Here is a 10,580-nt window from a genome sequence, read left to right as displayed (position 1 = left end):
TATTGATCTACAACTGAAAGTAGAGGAAGAAGTCCATTGGCTTCCATATATAGACCATCGAAAGAAGTAGACCTTTTTAACAAATGGGTATTCCGACTTCAAAGGGACAAAACTATGGATCATACTAAAATTTCCACAGGGGGACATTGTACCCCTATGCAGTAAGTTGTGAATTCCAAGCAACTAACGGCGAAGTAGAATATGAATCATTAATCATAGGCTTACAGATTGATCAAGATCTTTGAATAAAATATCTTTAGGTATGAGGTGCTTTATTTTTAATAACTGACTAATTTAATGGATCCCATAAAGTCAAAAGCGATATACTAGCCTCATACTTAAAAATAGAAAGGGTATTAACAGGAAAGTTCCAAAACTTCAACATAGGACAGGTACCCGAGAAGACAATTTAGAAGCTGACGCTTTACCTAATCTTGGATCTACCTTCAAGATCCATTCTGACATCAAGATTGTAAGAACTTGAAATTTAGAGAAAGTTGACTTGTAGTCAGATATTGACCAAAAAGGGTAAAATGACTGATTATGAGAAAAAGAAAAGAATATGAAGTTGTGACTTCATGAAAATGGCCGATAAGAGTTTAAGTCACTAAGATGATATTCTATGACTAAGTTCAAGAGAAAGAATGCATGAGAAGATGCATTTTTGGTCAAAAGGGTAAAATGGGAATTTATACTTTTTACGCCAAATTTGTGACTTAATAGGTTAAGACAGGTATTAATTCAGCGAGTAATCTATTAGGGTTTCAAGAGAAAAAGAAAGATTAAGGCTCCACGAGGGATCATAAGAGAGAGGAGTAAGAGTATAGGAGTGTACCCGGTAAGGTAGTGGGATGTGGTTTCCCTCATAAGATAGAAAAGATTGTAGAAAGTGATTTTACTGCCAGGTCTAGATGGGAAGAAGATGCTGAGGCATTAGAGAATAGACAAAATAGAAAATAGAAAGAATTAAGAAGAGATAGAGCAGAGAAGAGACAGAGTAGAAAAGAGACATAGTTAGAGGTAGAGGTAGAGATAAAATATGTACAAAGTACAAGAATAAACTAAGAAGTGGCTAAAAAGAGTTAGAGTTGGATAGAGAAGAGTACAAGAAACAGAGTATATGACAAAGAAAGACTTGGATGAAATGAGAAAGAGTAGAAAGAAATATTAGAGAAGTAAGATAGAAGGGATAAATAAAATAAGAAAGAATATAAGTTTATGTTACTATACAAAGAGTTAGATGACAGAGTATGAGAAAGAAGATCAAGAAGAAGGAAAGGAAAAGTAGAAAGAATAACTCACCATACATAGCATCTGATGTAGTAGAGATTTATGTCTTGAAGGTTCATGTACCATCAACCATGCCACCAGAACAGAAGACAGGAGCACAAGGTCAAGAATTAGATAGTATATTGTTATCATTGTATTTTCCTTATTGTTCCAATTTGTATGTAATATTTTATTATAAAACCATGATTTGTCCTTGGATGTAAAGTCTTTTAATTCGGGTAGACTTCCACATTGTGTACATAAAACTTTGATGAGTCCTATGGATTATAAGTCAAAAATATGGGTCGTTACAGATGGTATCAGATCCATATTTTAAGTGAATCAGGTTTGGTTTATTCATTCCTACTCTTAAAATGTGGAAGATAGATGAGGAGCAGAGGTTATGAGGTGGTTTTATGATAAACCATCATAAGAGATCAAGGTATATGGATGAAGATATGTGAGGATAAAGAACCTGAAGAGTTAGAGATTAGTAGATTGACCAACCTTGAAGGTTTGGTTCCAAAATGTTAGAAAATAAATAAAGAAAATGTCATTTTGCAAAATGACAAGAATGGGTTCTCTAGTTAAAGAGGTACCAAGAGTATGTAGAAAGAATGATATTATGGTATCATGAAATAAATATGTGTTAGAGATTATGTGTCCTAGTAGATGGACACCAGATATAGTATATTTCTCAAAGAAAAAGAGATAGTGAAGATTAGAGAATAGGGGCAAAAAATGATAGAGGTAGAAATGTAGAGAAAAAGCAGCAAAAATGGGACAGAAAGAATAGAAAAGCGTTAGAGGGTTGGTATACCCAAGGAAGGAAACGAAAGTTAGAGAGAGTCTATCTTAAAAAGAGTTAAAGATTAAAGAAGTGAAATGATGAGTACTAGAGTTTATTAGCATTGCTTGAAAGCAAGTAACCATGTAGAGAAGAAAAAGTCCATTGTTGAATGGAACGTATATAAGTTATGAAGAGTAGAGCTTGCACCATGTTGTTAGATGCTATTGAAATAACACTGAACAAAAGTAGATTAGAAGAGAAAGGAGATAAATGTGTAGATAGAGAGAAAGTGGTGCAATAAGAGTCAAGAATGCTACTTAAGAGAAAGAGAAATTTAGTAAGAATGTTCCATTGTCTTGTGTTAAGAGCCAGGGAACATGATAATACGGGTATGGACTTATGAGGAAGTAAAAGAGCTAGAATAAGTTGAGTAAGATGACACTTTGTTAAGTGTGCTTACAAGAGAGAACGAAGAGGAGGTGTAACTCCTAGTATGAGAAAAGATAGACGTGTAATATTGTATAGATATGTGTGTGTTTTGACAGCTTACTTGTGAGTAATTGTTAGAGAAAGAAGAAAGGTTGACATTATGTGTAATCAACGACAATTAGACAAAGATTGTTAAGCTAGATTGAATGGTGGAAAGATAATGGACTCAATAGAAGAGTCTAAGGCTAGTGTAGAGTCCTAGTGGAGAATATGATGGCTAAGTGTCATCTAGAAGTGAAAAGTGAAAACATTGGGAGTGTATGACTTACCAATGTAAGAACAGAGTATTTAAATGAAAAACACATCTTTTAGATGTATCAAGTATAGAGTAAGTAAGAGGAAGTGTAAAATTCATTGCAATTGGCATGCGAATAGTTGAGGACTAGAGAAGATAAGTACCAAAGAAATTTTCATGTTCAGAAAAATTTGGGTTATGAAAAAAGAGATATATAGTTGTGAATCAAGTGATGAAGTGGTAATACTGAAACTAGATAACTATGATGTGCATGCCGTGTATGCACACTACAAATACATGGTACTTATTATGGTTCAATGTAGTCACTTAGTTGCCTGAGGATCAAGTGGTAAATATGAGAAACGATAGCATGGTAGATTGAGAAGAATTTACCATCAAAGAGATAGAATACTTGTGAATCAGGGAATATAATGGTGAGATTGAATCGATGTAAGTATAGTGTGCATGCAAAAGTATACGCTTTACATACACATTTTATTTATTGTAGTTCAGTTGAACCATTAACCTACCAGAGGATCGAGTGGTGGGACAAGAAAGATTAACATTGTCCTTGGAAGAAATTGCCATGTTTAAATTGAGACTTGAATGTCTCAGCAAGAGTAGAATAAATAAATATGTGAAAGTTTGTATACGAGCAGTAATAGAGTGATGAGAAAGGAGTTGTAGTAAATACAACACTTTAGAAAGATAGTGAAGTGGTTAGATGTGAAACTTCACTAAGAGTTCGAAAATATTTAGAGACAGTGGTAGTATTCACCTGTTGTAGAGTTAGAATGGCACAATAGAAGAGAAATTGAAATGAAAACTTACCTAATGGTAGATGGTTAAGAAGTGTATTGGTACACTTGTGAGAAAAAAATGAAAGAGGTAAATTTATGCACATGGTTGTGAAAAGTGGGAAAAAAAATATAACATCTGATTTTCGTTTATTTACTTTTAAGGAAGAATATAAATTTTAATATATATATATATATATATATATATATATATATACACACACACACACACACACACACACACACACATATATATATATATATATATATATATATATAATTGGAGAATCATTTGGGTTTTAATTTATAAAGGTATTTAAAAGATTGTTGTCATCTAAAAGTCAAGTAATTTAGTAACAATAATAATATATCCATAATGACCTTGTTTGAGAAAACAAAATGAATAGATATGGACTAATGATGGGTTTTAGAAACTTAGTTTGAATAGAATTTAGCTTGAGGGGTTGAAGTGTATTTAAAAAAACTTATTTTCAAAGGAATCTAGGAGCTAGGGTGGGTTTTGTCAAAAGGTTAAACGTCAGGGACTATCTCTACGATTTTGCAAAACATGGACGTGTTTTTCCCTATCTTCATGAACAACTATTTGGGAAGGTACCTGTTGCCATTTGAGCTACGATCATTTTCACTCCCATAAGAAACAAACTTGTTACCCATTGTGCATCAAAACACTACCATTCTTGAAGTGCATGAGTCGTTCAAGAAGGAAAACGGAAGAGAAACTGAGATGTTAGGGAAAAGTGAGCGTAGGATGGATGACCGACCGTGGGTAGTCTCCGATGGTGACGGAAAAGATGAAATGGAGAGATAAGAAGAGAGGAGCATGCATTAAGAGAAACAAGTAAAGAGTAAAGGTGGTGTTTGTCACACCCCCGGTCGAGGTGGCGGAACACGCCATGCTATGCGACTAAATTCATAGATCACAAGTAAACTGAATATATAGCACAAGTAAAACAATAAACAAAATAGCATTCATGTTCCATCTTGATATTTGAATACAAGGTTTTTTCAGATAATAATAGTACATGAATTGCCTTAATAGATAGGCAGATATTACAACAACTAGTAAGTTGGTGAGAGTTACAGGTTTTCTGCTAACAATAGTAATACTTTTAAAAAATCTAAAAAATATTTTCTTTGTATGTATAACAATAGTTAAAACAGTGTTTGCAATGAGTCTTTAAAAGCAAAAATGTATTTTTGTATTAGTAAATATTGTTTATTGTTTTGGTCGTGGTGATTTCTAAAATGCAGGCATAATTGAATTCTGCTGTACTGATATCCGTGAAATCGCGTTTAAGATTTCACGATTAATTTGCCTGAAACGTCTGATTTTTCGACTTTTATAAAAAGTTTTACTAAAAATATTTCAAATATCAAATTAAATATTACACTATAGCCTAGGTCCAAAAACGTTCTCGAAATTTCCATATGAGGTGTGCAAGTCCCTCAACGGATATAAACAGTTTTAGCAGTTTTAATAAATCAGTATTATATTGGTTTGAATTCTTAAAATGGTCATATCTTTTGCATTCGAACTCCATTTTGGACGTTCTTTATATTTTCGGAATAGGGAAACATGTACCATGAGTCTAGAATGTTTTCTTTGCTCACAACTGCTTAATACGAAATTTCAGTTTTTCAGACACATTACTAGGGTTGTAGTTTGAGCTGTTTGATTTGTTTCCCAGTTTACATTTTTGGAAGTAAGATACCATTTGATATCCTATAATAGTTGCAATGAACTCAATTATTGTACATAAGATGCACTAAAACTCAATGTCTCAAATTACCATGAGATTTACTGTGAACTTGAGCATTCACAGTCTTTGACCTAAATTCCAGGATGTCACAATACCTCCCTGTTAAGGGAATTTCGTCCTGATATTATTAAGTTCTAGAATACTTTGTTCTACTATTATTTTATCCCAGTAGTGGAGGGAGCACTACTGAAAGATTGCATATACTTTTGTTTCATCTAGTTCTTAGGTTCCCAAATAAACTATGGTTCTCTACGAGAGTTCCAACGGGCTTTTACTATTGGAATGCGGCTTTGTTTGGGCTTTTGGTTTCTTGATCTATGATCTCCATTAATTCCTTCACGAAGTAAAGTTTAGTGTTGACCTGGATCTCATCGAGAGAAAAGAAAAGGTTCTCATTAGAGAGACACTTCTTAAGATTACACACGTGGAAGGTATTGTGAACCTTATTTAGTTCTTGAGGTAAGTTAAGGTTGTAAGGCACTAGACCAACACTTGCTAAGATTTCAAAAGATCCGATGTAATGGGGGTTTAGTTTACCTCATTTCCCAAATCTAATGAAACCTTTCCATAGTGTGAGGTTTAGTAGGAGACGGTCTCCAGCTTTGAATTCTAATGGTTTGCGTCTTGTGTCAGCATAGTGTTTCTGATGACTATGTATGGCCTTTAATCGTTCCTTTACCTGAACGATCTTCTCCTATTGTTTGATGAATGATCGCGAGACAAATGTGTAGAGTATCTATAGCCTGCTTTTTAGCTAGTTAGGTATCTCCAACTTCTGCCCAACATGTTGGCAAACGACATCTACGTCCGTACAAGGCCTCAAATGGAGCGACCTTTATGCTAGTGTGATAACTATTGTTATATGAGGATTCATCTAATGGCCAATGAGTACCCCATGAATTACTGAAGTCTATCACCCAAGCACAAAGCATATCTTCTAGAATTTATATTGTGCTTTAACTTTGTCCATCTGTTTCAGGATGGTAAGTTGTACTCATATGGAGTTTGGTTCCTAGGGACCACTGGAATGATTACCAAAATCTTGAAATGAATATGTTATCTCAGTTCGAGATGATAGATATTGGCTTACCATACAGTGTGACTATCTCCTTAAGATAGGTCTTGGTGAGTTTCTCCATCTTGTCGATCTCTTTGATGGCAAGGGAATGGTCGAACTTGGTCAAACGATCAACCACTAACCAAAGGGTGTTATAACACTACTAGAAAAATACCCTTTAACGACACACATTGCGTGTCATAAAAGGGTACAGATGACACGCAAATGAATGTCAAGGAAGGCCATGTCATAAAGGAATACGACACACATTTGTGTGTCGTAACCTTACGACGCGCATTTACGACACGCATTTACAACACACAATGTGTATCATTAAAGGCAATGTCAAGAAAGGCCATGTCATAAATGAAGATGACACACATTTTTGTGTATCGTAATTTTAAATGTTTAAAAAAATATATTTATATATTTACTAATTTTCAAATTTAATTTGCATTTAATGTCTCATAATAGAAAATAAAATACCATACACAAAATATACAATCCATTGCAAAAAAACTAATGTCATAGAAATAATCGTTCCAATAGTAGAAAAATGTAATACATCAAATGTGAAAGAGATGAAAGTCATCAACAAATAATAGTCGAACTACAAGAACTTGTTGCCCACCTTCACAACATCCGAGCTACTTTGCTTGACACTATGCACATCAACAAGACCTGCAAATTTGAATAATGCATCCATTAGATTCACATAAACCAGCAAATCACAATAAATTTATTGGGATTGTAAGGGTCAAAGAGCTGTTGTAATATGTCGAAGACTTAATGTTATTTTACAAGGCATTTTTGTAACGAAGCTTAGATTTTTAGTCCTTGTAATTTTTTGTGTGCTTTCATGTTTCCTATAAATAGGGACATTACTTAGAGATAGATAAGAATCTTTGTATGAACTTGTCTATTTTCTCTCTGTAACATTTGAAAGCATAATAGAGCTGAAACTAGATCATATTTACATCTCGTGTTCAAACTAATTTTCTGTCACTCTGATTTGTTACATTCTCGATTCATCACTTCATCAATTGGTATCAGAGCAGGAATCATAATCTGTGATCTGATTTTCACTCTGATTCAAAAGGTTTTTGAATCAAATTTCTGGTTCAAAAAGTTCTGCACCTTTTGACGTGAAAACGTGTTCTAGATCTTCAGTTGTGATTTGATTCTGCAACTGATTTGTTGAATCGAGAACTCTACTTGATATTTCTGTTCAATTCAACAATTTGCTTTCAATTTCTCTTTGATTTCTCAAAAATTCTCAAAAATTTTCTTTCGTACATCAATGGCGAACTTCAATCTCAACTCGATGACTTCATACTCTCATCTGCTAGGATCTTCAACTAAGATTCCTATGCTCATTCCAGAATACTATGATCAGTGGTCTGATCGTATGCAAGATTACTTGAATGGACTCAATGAAGAGCTTTGGTCTTGCATCCCAGGGAATGTTACTCTTCCGACAAATCTTCAACCAATTGGATCTTCGTCTGGTACTACGAGTGTGGATGCTCAATCTGATCGAATGAAGAAACTTGAAAAACGATGCATAAGGGAGTTACGTGGTGCATTGCCTCCAGTTGTGTATAACTATGTCAGAAGTTGTACAACTACAAAAGAAATCTGGAATAATCTCAAAGAAAAGTTTCAAGGTAGCGAGAAGACGAAAATCAATTCAGTTAAGCACTTTTTGATTGAATTGAAGGATTTCAAGCAAAAAGATGGTGAAACGATTGAAAGTTACTATGATAGGCTGAATGAGCTGATTTACAAATGCAATCGTTATGGAATCATAAGGTCTGCTATGGAATTCAATCTCACCTTCGTTATGGGACTCCGTAAAGAATGGAGGAGTGTTAGCATGATGGTGAAATATCAACAAAGTTTCGACACATCTTCTTTAAATGATTTGTACAATGAACTGAAAACTCACGAAAGTGAAGTGAACGAAATGGCAGAAGAGTCGAAGCTTAGTCAGGGAGGTCCATTAACACTTGTCTCTAAAGTGTCTGAAAAGGAAACAGTCGAAAAAGGTGATTCTGATGATGAAGAGGGGTTTATCATGAATTCGGATGATGAAGCAATAGCTTTTTACTCAAACAACCAAGTCAAAAAGTTTTTCAAGAAACCATTTAATCCAAAGGTGAAGCAAAGTGAGGGAAAAGGAAGTTTCGTGAACAAGGCTGCAGGAGAGGAGAAGAAGAAGTATGAGAAGAATGATGGGAAGGTTGCTGAGGAGAAGAAAGAGAAGAAACTGAAAGGAGATTCGCGTATGGACTGTCCTTATTGCAATGGAGCAAATCATCTAGCAAATGATTGCATGCTTCGAAAGAAGAATGAGAAAAAGAATAGAGTAAAGGACGAAGCATATTATGTGGAGAGATTGGAATAGGTGCGTACGAAGGCGAAAAATTTGTCTTTGGTGGCTAAAGATGAACAGGAGAATGATGGCACGTATCAAATCTGGTCTTCGGGCTCAGATGATGAAGAAATGCGTAATCCTACGCATGGAGCCATGTATGCGAAGCTGGAGGAAGATTCGGACGAAGAGGTATCGGGCCGATGCTTTGTATCAAAGTCTGCTGATAAGTCTCCAATGACAACTAAGGTACATAATATTCTTCAATCTTTCAATATTCCTTTGAGTGCATATGATTCTGAAATTGTTGCTTTTGACGATACTGTTGCTTATTTTGATAATTTGGTTGTTTCTGCTAGCAATGAAGCTAAGAAATTAAGCACTCAATTGTTAGAGATTCAGAAGAAGTTAGATTCGAAAGTTGTCAAGATAGAATGTTTAGAATTGCAGATTACAAACATTATGTGTGATAGAGATTCGTTGTCTAGTGATGTAAAACTCTTATTAGCTCAACGAAATATATACTGCAATTCTGCTAAACGTCTATATGGCAAGTTAACTGCATTGCATCATTCGTGTGAAATTAGCAAGGAACAACATAGGAAATTATTACCTTTTTTAGCATATGAGAGAGAGAAGGTTGATAATATTTCGTATGATTGTGAGAAAAATATTGTTGAGTTTGACAAAATTCCTGATGATAGATATGCTTATGGAATTGTCAAAATTGATGAATGTTTGGATTCGGATGAATTAGTTAACATTGTGAATGATACTTTGACTAAATCAGAACAAATCAAAATTTTGAAAAAGACTGAGAATTCAACATCTGATTCTCAATCTAATTTTGCCGATATTGAAGATAACTCTGACAATATTAGCGAAACTAGTGATATTGAGGATGTTGATTGTTCTCAGTTGTCTGTCATTAATGTCGCATCAAAATCTAAAGGAAAAGAAAAACTTAAAGATTTGATGGTTAAGATTGACACTGACAAACCTTCAACTTCGAAAGTTTGTGATCCCGATTTTGTGGATATCCGAGATAGTCAAACGGATAGCAGTGATGATGAAAATGATGAAGACAATTCGCACAAAAAGGTCTCATCAAACAAAGATTCGAAAGAAACTGAAATTCCACGTGTTGTTGTTGATCAAGTGTTTGGGGACACTGAAAATTTCGAAAAAGTTCTGTCTGAAAAAGGAGCCCATTATTTGGAAACAAATCAAGTGGTGTATCCAACTTTCAAGTGTACAGATGATGTTGTTTTTCCAAATCAAGTGTTTGTCACTACTGCAAATGTTGAAAACATTAAACCAGAATTCAACAAAATGGTCAAAGATCACAACAAGAAAACAACAGATGAAGGATTCTTTTCAAATCAAAGTACTGTCGAAAATAATCTAACAAAGAATTCATATGTTTTTCAAGGACAAAAACCACAACGCAAATGGTTGAAAAATCGAAAGTTGTGAAAGAAGTTACAAAAGAGGTTGTGGAAAATGAAATTGTTGTCAAATTAAATTCCAAAGAATTTAAAGAACTAATTGACAAGTTTTCAAAATAAAATGCAATTTCAAAAATACAAGCTCGAAAGAAGATTTTTTTGGCAAACCGTGGAGTCTCGAAAGAAACAAAATGGTTTGACATTGAAAATGACTGAAAACACAAAGACTAAATCTGTTGAGAACAAGTCTTCGAATTCATCACTTTATTCAGATCAAAAGAAAAATCCCGCTCAAACAAATAAAACTAAATCTGAATTTTATCCAAAAACAAATTCTTTG

The sequence above is a fragment of the Lactuca virosa genome, chromosome 2 (genome assembly GCF_052849685.1).
Source record: "Lactuca virosa cultivar CGN04683 chromosome 2, Lactuca_virosa_CGN04683_v6, whole genome shotgun sequence".
In the NCBI taxonomy this organism is placed as follows: domain Eukaryota; kingdom Viridiplantae; phylum Streptophyta; class Magnoliopsida; order Asterales; family Asteraceae; genus Lactuca; species Lactuca virosa.
The sequence above is the reverse complement of the archived record's forward strand: the minus strand, read 5'-3'. Positions refer to the sequence as shown.